Source organism: Podarcis vaucheri (assembly GCF_965113315.1).
Source record: "Podarcis vaucheri genome assembly, chromosome: 8".
NCBI classification, from domain to species: domain Eukaryota; kingdom Metazoa; phylum Chordata; class Lepidosauria; order Squamata; family Lacertidae; genus Podarcis; species Podarcis vaucheri.
Window position 1 is genome coordinate 68,542,992 of NC_138766.1, and position 18,694 is coordinate 68,561,685.

Sequence of the window (18,694 nt, forward strand, 5' to 3'; positions counted from 1 at the left end):
CAGGCTCTTTATTTGTGCACACAGCTGCAATGTTTACCAAACTGTAAGCCTGTTCAGGTGACCACCTATGGGGCATGTGGAACATATGGAAAGTGGGGTTGGAACTGTGGCAGCCAGTCCCACATTTGTGTGTTCAGTGTAGGACGCGGTGGTGCTGTGGTCTAATCCACTGAGCCTCTTGGGCTTGCCAATTGGAAGGTCAGCAGTTCGAATCCCCATGACGGGGTGAGCTCCCGTTGCTCTGTCCTAGTTCCTACCAACCTAGCAGTTCGAAAGCATGCCAGTGCAAGTAGATAAATAGGTACCACTGTGGCGGAAAGGTAAATGGCATTTCCATGTGCTCTGGCTTCCGTCACGGTGTCCCATTGCACCAGAATCGGTTTAGTCATGCTGGCCACATGACGCAGAAAGCTGTCTGTGGACAAATGCTGGCTTCCTCAGCCTGAAAGTGAGATGACTGCCACACCCCATAGTCGCCTTTGACTGGACTTAACCGTCCAGGGGTCCTTTACATTTACCTTAATAATACCAATACAACTAGGGACAAACAAATGATGGTAGCCAGACAAACTTCATTTTTACCATGACCTTTACAGAATTGCATGTCCCACCATCACCCATATTTAAAGGATAAGGCCATGGACCATGGAAGAACATCAGAAGGTGAGAGAGAAACACCCCCAGAACCAGTCCCAGACATTCACATCCCCCAGCTCTAGAAATTCCAGCACGAGAGGTGCCCTTTGGCATGCACCTCTCTGGCCTGAGGATATTATGTTGCTGTCTTCTGATTCCAAGGCCTCAAGCCCAGAAGTCCCAGTAGAACATACTCTCCCCTGTTGTGCTGGTCCCAGGGGGAAGGTTACTGTTACCGTAGTCCAAGTTCAGTCCTAAGTCACTAGCCTGGAGATAGTCCACATAGTGCGAGGTGAGGTCCGAAACAGGGAGCTGGGCGGAGACAGGAACACTCGAAGATCAGAAGCAGGAAGCCGGGCGGGGAACAGGAACACTGGAGGAACAGGACTGGATGCTGGCTGAAACAGCTCTTCAACAACGTTGCTCCCGCAACCTGGGACCGGGCTGACTGCCCTTTATCTTCTCTAAGGCCAGGGGCGGTCCCGGCCCCCAGGAGCCCCGCCTCTCCTGGCCTTAAGGCGAGCACTCCTCCTGGGAGAAACCAGTTCCCTTCGCCTCTCTGCCCTGAGCCTCTGCAGTTCAGGAGAGGCTGAAGGGTTACTGGGCCCCGGGGAAGGCTCACCTGTAGACACTGAGTCCTCAAGCACCTCTGGGGCCAGAATGGTTTCACCTGGTGCCTGCTCCTGAGGATCTGGCACAGGTGCAGGCTCCTCAGAATCTAGGCCTTGCCCCAGTTCAGCCGGCCCTGGAGGCGGGGACTCCTGTGCCGGCTGGGATTCCTCCGGTTCACTCTCAGAATCGGAATCCCAGGCCATCACACCTGTGCTGTCAGGATGAACGACTGTTAAATCAGTCTAGGTCCCTTTAACTGAAGACGCTTTGTGTAATGCGAGTGGAGCTGGCTACCAGGAAAGCATTGCAGCTCTATCTAAGGCTCAGCCTGAGTTTGCTCCAGGAGGAAGCATCATCAGTTGAGCTGGTGTTTCAGCTATTCATGGAGCTATCCAGGGTGCTACTCCCACCGATGTTCTGCAAGAAATGAGGCACAGATCTGGAAGTCAGTCGCAAGAGAAGTCCACACTTCAATTGCGCAGCAAGGCAATTTTGCTATAGTACACTTTTTGTCATGGGCCGAATAACTAAGAATGGGGCTCAATATGTTTCATAATTATGAAGTTATTGTTTATAGAATTGTCTCGTTGGTTATGCATTGGAATTATTAGTATTAGTATTTGTTACAGTAAGAGGGTTGGACTCGATGGCCCTTGTGGTCTCTTCCAACTCTATGATTCTATGATTCTATGATTCTAATTTCAGTGGTTTTGTTTAAAATGCATTTTTCTGTGTATTCTTCTAATTAATACTCTGAGACTGAAGTCTAATATCTCAGTTAAAGAGTTGTAGTGTTTATTCTGTACTCTCCAATAGGAATATGCCTTATTCTAAGTAAGATCGTCAGCCCAGGGTTTTGTCTGCGCTGACTGGCAGTGATATTCCAAGGTTTCATACAAGGGCACTGGCAGAGGAAGAGGAGTGGGGGGGAGCGCACCCCCCCCCCCGGCAGCACGATCCCAGTGGGGTGTCATTGCAGCTGCCCCCCCCCCCCGCCCGCGCTGGATGCCACGTCCCTGCAGGCGACGCGCCCCACCCCCGGGACACGCATCAGCCCTGCCCCCACCTGCTCTCCACCCCACCCCCAGTGCCGGAGCATGAAGCTCCGCCACTGTACAAGGGTCTCCTGTGCGGGGATGCTGGGGATCGAACCACAAACTCATTGCATGAAAAGAAAATCCACTAGCACTAAGCTATGGCTCTTCCCCAATAATAAAGTGTGACATTCCCTCTCAAGTCCTGTGCCATGTTGTGACACTAGTTCTCAGCGGGCAAAGAGAAAGATACTCTTAGGAAACTGATGAGCATTTCTCAACCTGTGGGTCCCAGATGTTGTTGAACTACAACTCCCATCACCCCTAGCTAGCAAGGCCAGAGCTCAGGGATGATGGGAGTTCAACAACATCTGGAGACCCACAGGTTGAGAACCGCTGATAGACGAAGCAGGATGAGGGGGAACTAAAATGCCAAAGTCAGTCTCAGCATCAGAACCTGGCATCCTAACACCTTCACCAGGCCCGCCACACTGGGCAGCTGGGTATGCCAGCCTTTCAATTTCCCACAATGCTCTGGAGTGACACTACTGCATAGAGAGAGAGAGAGAGAGAGAGAGAGAGAGAGAGAGAGAGAGATAGACTGAGCAATTTTGTGTGTTGTGGGGAGTTAAAATGGTGGCTCCCAGCCAGTCTTGGAGTACTGTTCCAACTGGGACCCATTAATTTAAGTGGTGGCTTATTAGAAGGCACTTTGCCCAAGACCTTCCAGTCCTAAGCTGGCCCTGACCACTGTGGTGCTCTTTGAACTGATTGTCAGCATAACCCCTCAGCCATCTGTCTCCTTGGATCCATTCACTGAAGGATCAGTGGTAGTTTGCCATTCTTTCCCGCTCCGACTTGCAGGTGGCATAGAAATCTATGCATTAAAATGTCTGCACCGTAACTTTGTATGCATTTCGCTGGATGTTGCTGTGAATAATTCTGCTTCTTTCCAAGTACAGTGATCCTGTGTGGGGTGTAAATTAAGGACAAATTTCCTTCTTGATTCATCGTTGCATATGTTCTATTCTTTTCCACCGATGCCTCTGCTCTGTTTATGCCCTCAAAAAGATGTTTTATTCATGGATCTGTACATAATTGCCCCTGCCTGTGCTCCAGGAGCTATTCAAACACCTTCTGAATATACATCTAATTTTAGAATGTTTAGGATTGCTCAGATGTTAACCAACATGTATGGAGGATTTTTGATGGCACGACAATAAAACAGTTAAACAGAAGTCCATGAGTTCAGTGTCTGAAGCATAATAATCACTTTCCAATTGCAAAACGCACAGATGTATCTCAGCATTAGCAGACTGTTGATTGCTGTAACTGGCTCTATTAGGGATGGGGGTTTTCCCCCCAAAGCCATCTTGCGCGCTTGTTTTTCCCCACCCCTTTTTAAAAAACTTGCATAGCTGTAAAATGGAATTGTTTTTTGGGGAGGGGGGAAGAAATTACCGGACCTCCATTTTCAAATCTTTCCAAAGGGACTGTGCCGTCTCGTGCTGGAAACTTTGTCATGCTGTCAATTATACTATCAAAATGTAAGATTTATTTTTGTCTCTTCAGTGCAGCTGGAAGGGAATAAGATTCTGCTAAGGCAGGCATGCAAATGTATAGCCGTGGTATACAATAAAGCGCCTAATTAGTTCAGAGATGGCATTTCTATCCATTCCGATGTGCCAGCAGGTTTAAGGGGTGGCGTAGGCATTTGCTTGTTTTGAATACATAGAGCGCTTCTCTCTCCCCTACCACCATCAACCCTGATTAGATTCCACTCACATTTCACAGAGAAAACTACATCTGCTCCATCAGTGCTATAAAATAGGTATTTCCTCGGGGGTATGTAAAGCATATATAAATCTCAGCTTCTGTTTCAGATTTGCATAGATACTGGCACGCAGGTCAGCAGCGCATTTAGTTTCCTTTGTAACTGTGGCGAGTTTTCAGTGGTCTAATGAGATTGTGGGCATTTCTGCTTACATGTGTAAAGTGTGAGTGCAGCCGTGAATTGGACCCCGCAGTATTCTCCAAATCTCGTGGTTTAAGTCCTTGGTATTTGCTGGTGTAGAAGAAAGGGAGAGGAAAAACGCCCCACTAGTTTTCGGATGACCTTACAACCCAAGAGGCACATATAAAGATTAAAAACCACACCTAAAACGAACCCTGTGGTGCAAGGTTTCTGTTTTGTTTTTGTTTATTCAACCATGTGTTTCGTTGCAGTGAAATGATGCTTTGGAGAGAGAAAAAGGACCTTTTCTGACTGTAAGTGTGACTTTTGCTGCAGCTTCTCAAGGAATTCCCCCTGTAGCAATCCTCTCGGTAAGCCATTAGCTGTGCACATCTGCCCACTCTAATGACCGCGCCAGTGTACACATACCTGACTGCCATCTAATTTAGATATCACCCACAGGACACAAATGCTGGTGTCTCATGGGCCAGTTAAATCCGGGATTATTGACCAGCTACAGTTATCGCTTCATTTGGCTTTGGGGTGGGGTGAGGGGGCTGAAGCACGTGGACCTGAGGTCACAGGTAGGTCAAGTGCTGATACATATGGCGGGGGAAGAAAGCTGGAAGGACATGTTTTCTCTCTCTCTCTCTCTCTCTCTCTCACACACACACACACACACCTTCCTTTCTCACAATGGCTGAAAGCCAAACTGACAGTGCTCTTCCAGCCCATTCTTCTGAAACGTTGCCCGTTCGCCATATCCTGGATTGTTTATTAAAGGCAGATTTGTCAAATTAGCTTTATTGATCTCTGGAGACAAGTCCTGGCCTGCTGCTGTCAAAACACAACAACCTTGGCCAGCTAAGCATCCAACACTGCAGTCCTATGCTGGTCTACTCCGGAGTAAGTCCTATGACATTCAATGGGGCCCGTTTTCTAGGTAAGCGTGCATAGGATTGCATTCCCAACAGAATTCTTCAGAGGACACGAGGGAGGTTCAACAGACCCGCCTGCTGCTCTGAAACTCAGAAATGTGATTACAGACCTCCCCTTTCATCCCTTGGCAAGTAGGCCATTGCTAATGTTTCCATGACAACCAACCAGGAAGTAAAACAACAACATGGGCGATAGTTGCTTATTTTGCTTTATGCCACTTCCCAGAGTTAAAACTATGGAAACTCCTTCTACAATTTGATGGCTTTAACAGTGTAGGATAACACTATGTCGATCATAAAAATGTCCTTGGTGACTACTACCATGCTCTGGAAACCAGCCAAGGATTTCTGGTATGTTAAAATGCATAGGCAACCTCTGTACTTTGCTAAGTCCACAGTTTGTGACTGCCTCGGGATTTCAATGCCGTTATCTTCCATTCATTTCCATATTGTTTAAGGACTAGTCTGAGGCTTCTCATATTGTTTGTGCCTTCCTCTGTCACCTTTCATCCATGTCCTTTTCAGCACAGAGGCAAGCAGAGGAGGCCAAGGAAGGAAGCATTATTATTTTCCAATCAATTGTGCCCATAAGAAAGGATTCAAACATATGCCTCTGGCAGACTCCCTATCCCGTGTAGTTCCACTCTTATTCCTTCTGACTGCTGGGCCATGATTTCACTTCCCTGCTTGGAAGGGGCAAAGGACGTTTCTGAGATGCATAGGGAAGCGATCCCAGATTGCCTTAGGCAGTGGGTCTGAAGACCCCCTTCCTGCTTCTAAAGCATGTAAGACCTTGGGCTATGCTGTTCCTCAACTTCAACCATCTTGATCCTTTCTTCTAGCCCAAAACATCTCAAGCCAGGGCACTTCCCTCCATCCAGTTGCAGTCACTATTAATGTTTCTGCCATTCCAAGCTAGGGTCTTTCTGGAAAAGTCCAGTCTCTAGGCTACAATTATGACAGAAAGCATTAACTTGTAATGGAGAAGTCTCTTAAGCCCACTTAACTTGAAACTCTCAAGATTTCATACATTTATAGGGATATACACACAGGACTCAAGGCAATGACCTTTTTACTTTCAGTGCATCTTAGATTCAGCCTTCCATTCCAGAGGAACATTCCTAAGAAACTGATATGAAATTACAGGCAAAGGAGCTCTCTCTGTAGCATTGCCATGGCTCAGTTGTTCACAATGTTCATCAATGGCTCATTAAGTGGATCATCAGTATTTCATATACTGGAAATGTAAGTCATGGGCACTTGCCATGGTAGTAGAGTCTGAGACCAGTTTTCTACCATATAGTGTATATGCTGTAAGAGAAGATGAGAAAGGGGCAAATTTGAATTTGACCACAGAGTCACATTGAGTGTGGTGCCGCATAGCACCTAAGCACTCTCAAAGCAGTGCCTCAGCTCATGTAGAGCGGGACATGAGGACTGGGACATTTGCAGGGAAACCAAAATGCTTGTGTACAAAGCTATTGTACTACCAAACATACTATATGCTTGTGAAACATGGACCACTTACAAACACCATCTCCAACTCCTTGAAAGATTCCATCAACGGTGTCTCTGAAGAATTATACACATCACTTGGGAAGACAGGCAAACTAATGCCAGTGTACTGAAAGAAGCAAAGATCACCAGTGTTGAAGCAATGATTCTTCAACATCAACTTCTTTGGATTAGTCATGTTGTGCGGATGCCTGATTATTGTCTTCCAAAGCAACTACTCTATTCCAAACTTAAAAATGGAAAGCATAATACTGGTAGTCGACAAAAGAGGTTTAAAGACTGTCTCAAGGCAAATCTAAAAAAATGTAGTATAAACACCGACAACCGGGAAACAGGGGCATATGAGCACTCCAATTGGAGAACAGCCTTTACCAAAGGTGTCATGGGCTTTGAAGACACTCAAACTCGGTACAAAAGGGAGACATGTGCTAAAAGGAAGGCACATTTGGCAAATTCTCACCGTGATCAACTCCCGCCCGGAAACCTATGTCCCCACTGTGGAAGGACGTGTGAATCCAGACTTGGCCTCCACAGTCACTTACAGACTCACTGTTAAAACCGTGTTCATGGAAGACAATCTTACTCAGCTACGAGTCATCGCCAAAGAAGAAGAAGAGACCCTTGTGTGTGAGGACTGGGCACTTAATTCCAAATAAAAAACACTATTTAAACCAGGAACCTGCGGCCCTCCAAATGTTGTTGGACTCCAGCTCCCATCATCCCTAACCATTGACCACACTGGCTGTGGCCAATAGGAGCTGGGGGGCCACAGATTTCCCACCCCTCATTTAAAGTCAAGTTTACCAGTAATACTGAAACTGGCACCATTGTGGTGCCTGGAGCTTAAACAACTCTGCTGAAAGCAACAAGAGCTTTTGTGCAGTTACACATCCCTACCTGGAAGGCCAGTTCCAAGAACTGCATCAGGCACCAAGGATTCCAGCTTCCTTTTCTTTATGCATCTAATTAGTCTTGTGCAGAAGCAATTTAACCAGAATAAATTATTGTGTCTTCTTGGAAATATGTCTGGCAGGTGCACCTTCATCCACAGAAGATTTAGCAGAGGCATCATTGTTCAGATTGCTGACACCTGGCTGTTTATTATTTAACACAGTCCAATAAGAGTAATGGCAAAAATGAGAATCAATTTTGGAACAGATAAATGCATTAGACTCTGGGCATGTGTAAACTTAACATTATCCAGCTGCACTGTAGACATTAAAGAATTATAAAACCCAGTTTTGGCTGAAATTCAAGAGTCTGCAAACGTAATGTCCAATGGACCTATTTAGTAATTATGGAGAGAAAACAGCCAATCACCTTTGTACCTGAATGGTATAATCTTTTTTAATAAATTAAAGCAATAAAATTTAATGTAAAAGTACTTCTTCAGTGTTGAGATACTTGCCCAATGATCCTTTGATTAATCTTAGATAATGTTTTATCATTTCATCTATTTATCTATCTCCTATTAAATATTTCTGCTCCAGTCCCACAGTGGTAAAGTACATTTTCCCTGGGGATGAGGGAGGACCGTTGTTCTCAGCCAAAACGGGTTTCTCTAGTACAACTTTTCAAAATTTCAGTTATTCCTCACAGTCACAGATTCGGGCAGCTGGCCTGTGACAAGTTTAAAGTAATTTCCAGCATTCGCTATTCATAGCACTTTGCCCAATCTTTGATCTACGTATCACAGTAAGTGATTCAGACATTTCCATAATATAGTTTTCATCAACAGGATTCAAGATTAGGATTACTTATTCCTTAGAAATCCTAAAGTGCAAACTCAAAGAACAAACAAATAAACAAAGACGTAAGAAAAAGTGAGTTAATTTTAAAAGGTCATGTTGTTACTATGCAAGGTCTCCAATTTCATGAGGGAAAATTAATTTTTAAACAAAAAAAAAATAAAGTACATAGGATTATTACTTTAATGGGCACAGGCTACCCACTGTTTGGTAAATAGAGCTTTTGCACAGCCATGATATAAAACTCCAGGAAGCAACAACATAAAAGGCGAGGTAAATCATTTGTCATCATTTTAATTTATGTTTTTCTTACAATTCCAATTATAAAATTCCATATAGGAAAGGATGATCACAGCAGGATCACAAAGGTTCCGTCACAGATCCCAGCTGCTTTACCCATTCGCATACCCCAACCACACTCTGTTATGTAATGGTCTTCCAAAAAAATTTCCCTTTCTTTTGGACTCGAAACTCTGATAAATCACAACAGAATTATGACACCTAAATAAGACACAGTATCAAAGGAGGGGTCCATGGAGAGTTTGCAACAAAGCGCTATTCAAAAAGACCTGTTTATTGAGCATGGTTTCCTCACACAAAGATTATGCAAAGGTTAGATTATACTTGGTCTTAATTGCAAGATCCTTATACATCTTCCCATTAGTGATTTGTTTATTACACATTTTTCAGTGCATTTCTCTATCACTTCCCTAGCTGCAAAAAGACCAATTCTTTTTTTTAAAAAATGGATTTGTTGTGCTAGGACAGCAGAGCACTTGAACTCACTTAACTTTGCAAACCTAAACTTGAATCCCTCCCACAATGTATGGCTACTGGTTTGTAACTACTGTTCATCTGATTTCACCGAGAACTTGAAATGGCTGAAGGAGATGGAACGACTCCCCTGTGAGGAAAGGTGACAACATTTGGGGATTCGTAATTTGGAGAAAAGGCAAGTAAGAGGCAACATGATAGAAGTGCAATGGATAGACGGAGCAATGGATCCAAACTACAAGAAAGAAGATTCCACCTAAACATTAGGAAGAACTTCCTGACAGTAAGAGCTGTTCGCCAGTGGAATTTGCTGCCAAGGAGTGTGGTGGAGTCTCCTTCTTTGGAGGTCTTTAAGCAGAGGCTTGACAACCATATGTCAGGAGTGCTCTGATGGTGTTTCCTGCTTGGCAGGGGGTTGGACTCGATGGCCCTTGTGGTCTCTTCCAACTCTATGATTCTAAGTGCATAAATTTGTTTTTCTTTCAGAGAAGAAGGGGTGATTGAAGATCTACATCAGGAACAAGGGGGGTGGGAATAAACATCTACTGTACATTGGGAACAAGGGAAGGAGGAGCCAAGCATTGCTTCCCATTTGCCAGTTGATGGCACATGTTCCCCTGGCCTGGTCTTCCTTCCTTCTGCCTTCCCTCAAGACATTTTGACTTTGTACGCATTGCAGACTTTGTACACATTACGGGCTTAAAACACAGGTTGTTCTTTTTCTCAGTTCAGATCAAAGATGGGGGGAAATGCAGCAAAATGCAGCATTTCATAAGAACCTTGTGTATATACTGCTTCCCAAATCAGCAGTTGCAGACCCTGCAAGTGTTCCTAATTTCCAGGGATAGTCCCGGTTTTATAGAAGCTGTCCCGGTTTCTGTTTTGGTTCCAGAATGTCCCACTTTTCCTTAGGACTTCCCTATTTTCATCAGAGAAATGTTGGAGGGTATGGAGTTATCCAGTCCCCAAGCCATCTGAAGGCAGCCATGTATAGGGAAGTTTTTTTAATGCTTAATGTTTTATTAGGCTTTCATATATGTTGGAAGCCGCCCAGAGTGGCTGGGGCAACCCAGTCAGACGGGCAGGTTATAAATAGTAAAATTATTATTAATAATATGATTATGGAATAGGACGTTCCCATTTTCATCAGAGAAATGTTGGAGGGTATGCTTGGCTTGCACTGGAAACAGAGTAAGCAGGTGTAAGTAGGCCCAGAGGGAAAGAGAGAGGGGCTGACCCAACAGTTCTCTCAGGCTGTTGATGGTTCTGTCAGGAGCTGATGGTATCTGCTTTCTGGCCTGGCCTATCTCCCTTCTGCAGATTTCTTGCGCTGATTTCTTTATTTCTTTTTTAGCACAAGAGTCTCTGCAGCCTTATCGGTGCAGGTCTCTAGCAGTGACAGAGCTCACTTTCAAGAGTGATAAGGCTCAATCTAAACAAAACAAAAAAGCATTCTGGGGGGGCAGGTTTACTGAGGGGGGTCACAGTGATTTCTATTTTCAGCATGTGCGGCTTCCAGGGCTTCTTCATTTCTAACATGAGAATTCTGTGTAAATTCCTCATGCAGAAGGCATGTAGCTTCAGAAATGATATCTTTACTTTGCAGGCAGAGATCAGGCTTAAAACCGCTAATCTCATTTGAAAAGCTAATCTTCTTTGAAAGAGAACTGTACCTCACCAGAACAAATCTTATGTTTTATGTCTCCACAGTGTAGGATTGCACCTATAGCTGGGCAGATCCCACTGAAATGTAACCTACTAAAAACTGGTGGTTTAGATGCAACACAAAATTGTGCTTTGAACCAACTGTGGATACCAAACCATGATTTGTGTATTAGGCATACAGACAAACCATGGTTTCCCACTCCCCCTTGATGCTATCCCCAAAAGTGGCCTTTAAGGTCCCCAAAACAACGGTTTGGTTTGTAATATCAAGCAACTTCAAACCATAATATCAGTTCCTGCTTGCTGGTTACTCACAAACCATGACGTGCCGAATGGTATTGATTCTAATACCCTAAGTAACTATAGTTTTGCATTGTGACCAATTATTTCTTGAGTTTGTATCATGTCACAGAAACCCACACTGAGGAGCGGCTAGAGCAAGATGATAGGGGGAATATTCCAACCGTACAAAAGACTGACCAAGAGGAGTCTTAAACCCTTACGCACATTCAGTTGCTAAAGCTACCATTTTGTTTCTAACTCAAAGTATCAGAGTCAGAAACCAGAGGAAAACTGCTAGACTGCCTGAAAGGTTTCCCATATGTCTACTGTGTAATTATTTTACTATTAAAATAGCACACATACAGAGCACCTTCAACTCACAAGCGCACCCCTCTCCAGAAACAGCTTTTTTGGGGTTTCCCCTCAACCCTCCCTATCAGACTTAGGGTGGGGGTTATACAGAGAGAGGGAGTCCCACTGCACAGACCAAAGTCCTTGCATTAGTGGGACAACTTAGTTGGATACAACCCAATATGTTTATGTTTCATGGTGGCAGAGTGGTCAGAGAGTCAGATAAGGACTGAGGAGGTCAGGGTTCAAATTTCCACTCAAATATAAAACTGATCTGGCAATCCTGGAGCAGTCATCATCTCTCAGCTGAACATACCTCATAGAATACCTGTGGTGGTTAAAACTGAGAGTGGGGAAAGTAGCCTGTATGCCTTCTTGAGGTCATTGGACGGAACATAAGGGGTATAAGGCTGTGTACACAGCATATATTGAAAACACATTTAAAGGATGCTCTCTCTCATACACACAGACGGAGGGAGAGAGAGAATCCTGGGAACTGCAGTTTACCTTTCATAGAGCTACAATTCTCAACACCTTTAACAAACTGCAATCCTTGGTTTCAAGGGAAACTTTAAGTGTGTGGTGAGTTTGCAGCCTAAATGTAATAAACAAATTGGATCTATATCTGTGCAAAAGTCAAAACATGCTCAATCTCACTATTGTTTAATTTGCCGCCTTAATGAGAACATTGTTGGTATGTTTCATTCCTCAAAACTGAGCAACTGCAACCCAGGGCAATTTTCTTTTCTATTACAGCATACGTATTTTAAGCTTAATTTGCAAATAAAGAAAAATCAATGAAGGATTAAAATCCCACATTATCCAAAACAACGCAGGAGTATGTATATATAATTTTTCCTGTATGAATCAATAAGTATTTCCCCAACCATCATTTATTAATAGGTTTACCATCTGCATTCAGATCTCAGTTCCACCAATTAATAGACAGGAGCCTGACAGCAGCGCACATATGATTTGCAGAATAAGAAAAAAGAAACCTGATAAGCAATTCATTTAACAGCAAGCAATTCAAACCCAAGACAAAAGAGACTGTAAGAATAGATTTGTTGTTAAGCCTTAAATAATTATAGTCAGATGAGAAAGAATTCACATTCATTTCAAAAGCTGACCTTTAGAAAGAAAACAGAATTAAATGAGGGGGAGATACATCTCCTCTATGTTGATTTGCACAAGATAATACAAGGAATCAATTTGTGTGGGTTTTTTCTGCTGTTGCTCCAGTGACTTCTTTCAGCTTTGAGACAGGGAGATTCAAATATGCAAAGGAAATAAGAATTCAGGTGAATATGCAACACCTTTGTTTTGTTTAAGGATAGTTGGACTTACCAAATAGCTTGTAAAATATATACCAGTTCAATAAATGTTTGTTTGGCTGCTTCCATTGTCTGAGGCACTATACTTCTGAATACCAGTTCCTGAGAATCACAAGCGAAGAGTGTAGCAGGTCCCGGGCCTCCTCTGTGAACTGGTCTATTGCAGGTCGGATTGTGTTCCTGCCGCCAAATTGGCCGATGGCGGCAGAAACCAGAGGGCAACCCCCTGGGCATAGGACCAACTGACCAATAGCAGTGCTTGGCCCCAGGGCAAGGATAAATCCCCAGCCTGTGGGGCCTTTCAGCCTCCCTCTTGCAAAATTCCCACTAAAATGCTGTTTTGCACCTCCTAAAGGTAAAGGGACCCCTGACCGTTAGGTCAAGTCGCAGATGACTCTGATGTTGCTCATCTCGCTTTATTGGCCGAGGGAGCCGGCGTTTGTCCACAGACAGCTTCCGGGTCATGTAGCCAGCATGACTGAGCTGCTTCTGGAAAACCAGAACAGTGCACGGAAATGCCGTTTACCTTCCCACCGGAGTGGTACCTATTTATCTACTTGCACGTCGTGCTTTCAAACTGCTAGGTTGGCAGGAGCAGGGACCGAGCAACGGAAGCTCAGCCCATCGCGGGGATTCGAACTGCTGACCTTCTGACCGGCAAGCCCTAGGCTCTGTGGTTTAGACCACAGTGCCACCCACGTCCCTTTGCACCTCCTATTAGGGGCCAAACTAGAGATTACATTATTCACATAAAATTTGGCCTTGCATTCAGTGATGGACAGCAGGGCAGGGCTGCATCACTTACCTGACCTCCCTCTGGCTGAGTCTTGGCTACATACATTCCAGTTCTATAGCCGGAAGTTGCACCACACGGATGCCTTGCCCCTGGGCCTCTCCATCCCAGTGTGCAGCAGCGACTGGTGGTGATGGCTATCCAGATAGCAAATGTTCCTGAATATGTTGGCGTGTGTGTCCACCACATTTGCAGTTGTGATTCAAGGACCCGCCACCCGCTTGGGGATAAGAAAGACACATGGACACAGTATATTAGGTTAATGGGCTAAAAAAAGCCACAACTTTATTGATTACAGCATGTGAGAGGTATTGGCTTAGGCATTGGATAAAACAACAGAGCGTGACTCCACCCCCTCGGGGAGGGGTGAGTCTAACATGGCTTAACCACCAGTGGGAGGAGCCTGTTGATGCAAATACAACTGAAAGCTCCCCCTGATGTCACCGGGGGTCATGCCATGATCCGGCAAAAACCAGCAGCAGAATGAACAGGAAGCACTGCCACAGTCGCGTTTGAGTGGCTAAACCCCGCCCCCAAGCCTCAACCTGATTGGTTGGCTGCCTGGGGGCGTGATGCAGCAGCGGGGATAGCTGGGTAGGGGCCGAAACGCCCCCTGCCAATGCAGGAAATGGCTCCCACTCACAACTCCTCCCCTTTGTAAGGAGGAGAGGCTTTAGGTCCTGAGTTTTGAGGGCCAACATTGGTGAGTTTGGAACTCTTGTAAAATTCTGCAGTTGGGGTGCTCTGGAAAACAAAGCCCCCCCATGGTTAACTGAGAAGTGGGATCACACCTCATTCACCCTTGTTTGTTAATTCTTAGAACTAGAATTTTCATAAACTTTACACCCCATCTCTCTTCTCTTCTATTTTTCTGAGATTTTGAAAAGAGAAGACGCTCCGTAACCTTTGCTTCCCTGCTCACAGCTGGACAGCATTAATGCAATATCTTCCCCAGTAGGATTATTAGAAAAGTTAGTCAAGTGATCATTATCACCTTCCTCTGCTGCCTCTCCTCATGCCATCAATTCATTTGCAAGTTGCAATCAATTGTGTACTCACCCCCCCAAAAAAAAACCTAATTTTAAAGGCTTGAATGCATTTTGTATCCCTGCTATGAAATCCTTCCCGCTATGAACTCCTTAGTTTTTGGGTTTTAAGCACATTTTCTTTGTTAAATCAGTCTGCTCATTCTAAACACCAGCAGAAATGTCACCGCCTTCGAAATTAGGTTTGGTTCTTTAAGAAGATCGGCTGATAGCTTAACGTAGCTTGTGGATTTCTTAACAAGGAGATAGTTTGCCTTAGGCAACACATCATACACTCCATGCAACAGCACAGCCAAAGACGGTCCAAAATGAGTGTTATGGAACTTTCTGTCAATTTCCCCCCACCCCTTCCCATTTCATTATTTCTTATGCCAAATGATATGGAACTGAATGTTTGTTCGCATAATTATTTCAAACCCAAAATGACAGCTTTCATGTCAGTCTCATGGAGGCTGAAAACTGCAACAGTTGAATAAAGCAAAGCCTTGGCAAAAAGGAACTGAACTCAGTGGAAATAGGATTAAGGCAAAACTGATTTTTTGTGCCCAGGCAGTCCCGTCCTGTCCCCCCCCCACCAGGTTTGGTGGGAACCCAGCAGCCTCCACAACGGCCAGAGGAGCGGAGCAAAGGTTTGCAGGACAGCGTGGCTTCAGAAAGACAGGGAAACAGCACACCGGGCCGCAAACGTCTCCCACCACTGGACTGGTTGAGCGGCCATTTTAGGACCATCTAAATCTTCAAGTTATTAAATAACACAAAGGTGTTGACATAAATTATTTTTGATAATTTATGGCAAATTGTAGCGATGCATTTTAAATGTGAGAGCATAATTTCTCATGTCAGCTCCGATACAAAAATGTTGGTGGTAGGACAAATAATATTAACATACTTGCTAAGCACTTAAATTGAACTTTTTCCCAGTTGTCTAAAATGTAAATGATCATTATCACAGTCCATAATAAATTGGATTATTAAAAAAAAAGTTAAATAAGATTGAAATAATAATAATTTCTGTTGGGTGGCAAATTTACATGCCTTTAAATGAGGGTCAATGATGAAATCAGTCACAAACTCAAGAGAGATTATGCTCATACAAAAAGAAAATAAAAAAGAGATCCTCCCTAGCAAACAATCAGCAGACCTGCTGCAAATATTTACCATGTTTGCAAAAGTTATAGCCCTGTGCAGATTCTAATCATCTAATGTGATTAGGATCACTTGTTCTGAGATGAGAGGCATGCTGAGCAGCTCAAGCCTCTTCAGTACCTTTCCAGCACCACCTTCCATGCGCCACAGGGCTAAACACCTGTGGCCTACTGTTAAGTTGTGGGCGAACATATCAGACGACACAGCGATTCTTCAAACAGCTCTTCTTTATTCAGAGACCAGAATAGAACTGAACTATAGAGCTCCAGAACAACGGAACTGTAGCAACTTTCTAAAACTATCCAATCACTGAACGTCACTTTCGATCCTTCATTTGCATAACTATCTACAGTATCCCCCTGCTGGCCCAGGGTGAGAACTTCAGTACATAACACCTACTGTATTTGCGGAGGCTGCCGGAACAAACCACTAGAGAGAATGACAGCGCCTGCTTTGGCTGCAGAGACTCATAACTGCTGCCTCCTGCGCTGTGTTGATGCATTAGCGGCACTGAACTGACCTCCCCAGGCTTGGGCAATGTGTATGGAGGTCCTGGGCTGCCCTGATGTGGTCCAAAGGAAAGCAGAGCAATACATTTGGTGGGCTGCAGGAGTTGCCGGAAGGAGGCATAGAAAACACCATCTGTCTCCAGATTTTTGTAGGGTTTCCTCCTTGGCCTTTTCTTCTCCTGAAGATGTCCCTCAAGGCAGCGAGTATAGGTTTTTCCTCAGGATTTACTCCCAAAACCTTTCTCACAAATGTGTATAGTCACAAGCAGGCCCATGCAGAGCTTGGTCTGAGGCCCAGGGTGGGAGTCTTGTTAGAATAAAGTTATAAACTCAAACAAAAAAACAGCTAGTTCCTGGCAGAGCCCGTTGGCTGGCTTAACCCTCCAAGGGTTCCCTGCTGCCCCCTGGCTCTGTACTGGCCTGGATGCAAGGCAACGGAGTAAACCTCAGAGTTTTCTTTCTCTTAGATGGGCTACCTTCCCAGATCAGTCTTGCTTTGGCTACACCAATTACAGTTAAGGCAAAACTTCATGTGATGCTGGAGAGTTGTGATTGGCTCCCCTAGTGTCATGAACTTCCCTAAAATCAACTGGGGGGAGTGTGGACCAGATCCGTGGCAGGAAACAGTTAACACTTGCAGATTGTCCCCACCTGAGTTGCTATCAGCCACAAGGGGGGAAATGTGCCATATACTGCACATATACTGCATATATTCTTTCTCTTCTGCAGCTTGTAGTTCCAGTAATATAAAAGGAGAGCTTTCTGGTGTGCCCTTTCTTGGCACACACCCTCCCAGGTACAAAGACCAGACTCAACTCCCTGGCAAGCAAGCGTGACCTGAATTGCAAGTTAACCTTGATTGCCTATTAATTAGCATTCATTGTTAGCGGCCAAGAAGCCACTAAGCAAGGCAGCAATGCTCATCACAATATTTAGATGCAGCAGAGCTGTTCCTTCATTCTGGCTTCTTACGGGCCCCAAAGATGTACTTTTTCGCAGAGAAATTACAAATCTGGATGAACAAGGAAGCTTTCTATGGCAAGCTACACCAATCAAACCAGGACTAAGAAAGGGACAGGAACGCACAATTTAATTTACTTTCATGCTTCTGCAATTTACTGTGTATCAGCGTCACATCTGTGTGTTATGTTGTGCTTGCCATTCCAAGCCACTTTGTTTTCCTGGCTTTACATACATATCTTTCCTTTTCTTTGTCAACCCAAGCTAAACTTCATTTCGGCAAGTCCTTTGATGCGGATCATCCCCCAAAGTCACACGAGTCCAAGAACCACCAGAGCTTGTAGAATTTCATCTTTTATTCCAATTAGCATCAAAGCCTGCTGTGTGCTCTTTGAGATGTTTGCAAATGTTGTTTGTAGGATCACAGGGGTGAATGGTGGCCACGCACATGAACTTTGCTTAAATAAATGAGGCCGTGTTCTCCCTACAGCACTGGGAAGGTTAATTGGGCTTCTTCTCTGGACTAAGAGCAAGGAGGGGTGGTCGGAGCAGTCTCTTTCGATGTTGCTTTCACACGTGTTCATTCTCAATTAGGGATGGGTGATTTCTGCACATTTCTACACATTTCTGCAAGCAGTTTCCTCAGATACAATGCATTTGTGTGTTTTCACGAGTATATGCATTCTTGTGCACACTTTCCCCTAATAAATGCATCCGTGCTCACATTTTTGGGATGGAGAATTGCATCAACAGATTCAGAGAAGGCCAAATTTCAAAGTACAGTTGTGTTTCAGCTTGCATATTGTTTCAGGAAGAGCAAATTGGATAGGTTCATGTTAAAATCTGCACCAAATGCAACCTCTCCTCCTGTCCACAATACCATTCTGTTCCACTTCTACATTCATCTGTGATTCTTTTTTAAAAATCCCACTGTCCCTCAGCCAGAAAAAGTACAAAGCTTTAGCATTTAAAACAAGGGTCAAAGAAAAATAAATGTCATTAATGGTTACAAGGCTTCCCAGGATGCTATTTACCTAAGAAGAAAAAAAGTGTATGCTGATTGCAGTCATGCAATTAATGTCACATTTAGTTTGACCCTTAACAGGAAGAGTTTCTGTGGGACTGCATGTCTGCAGGTATGGCTGTGATAGGGAACTTGCCCCCACTCCCACCCTCCGCATAGCAAGCACAAAACTCAAGAGCTCTTCAGCTATTTATTAGAGTTGTCATCATATAGACAGTTACCTATGAATTTAGATTGGCATTTGATAGTATTGCTGGGTCAGACCTGGTAAAAGAAAATCTCGTGTTTGGGGGGAAAGGGGAAGAAAAGCAGACAGTCTCTAGGCTTCAAAGCCCTTTCTCTCCACACAACCATCTTTTTTATAAAATCAAAG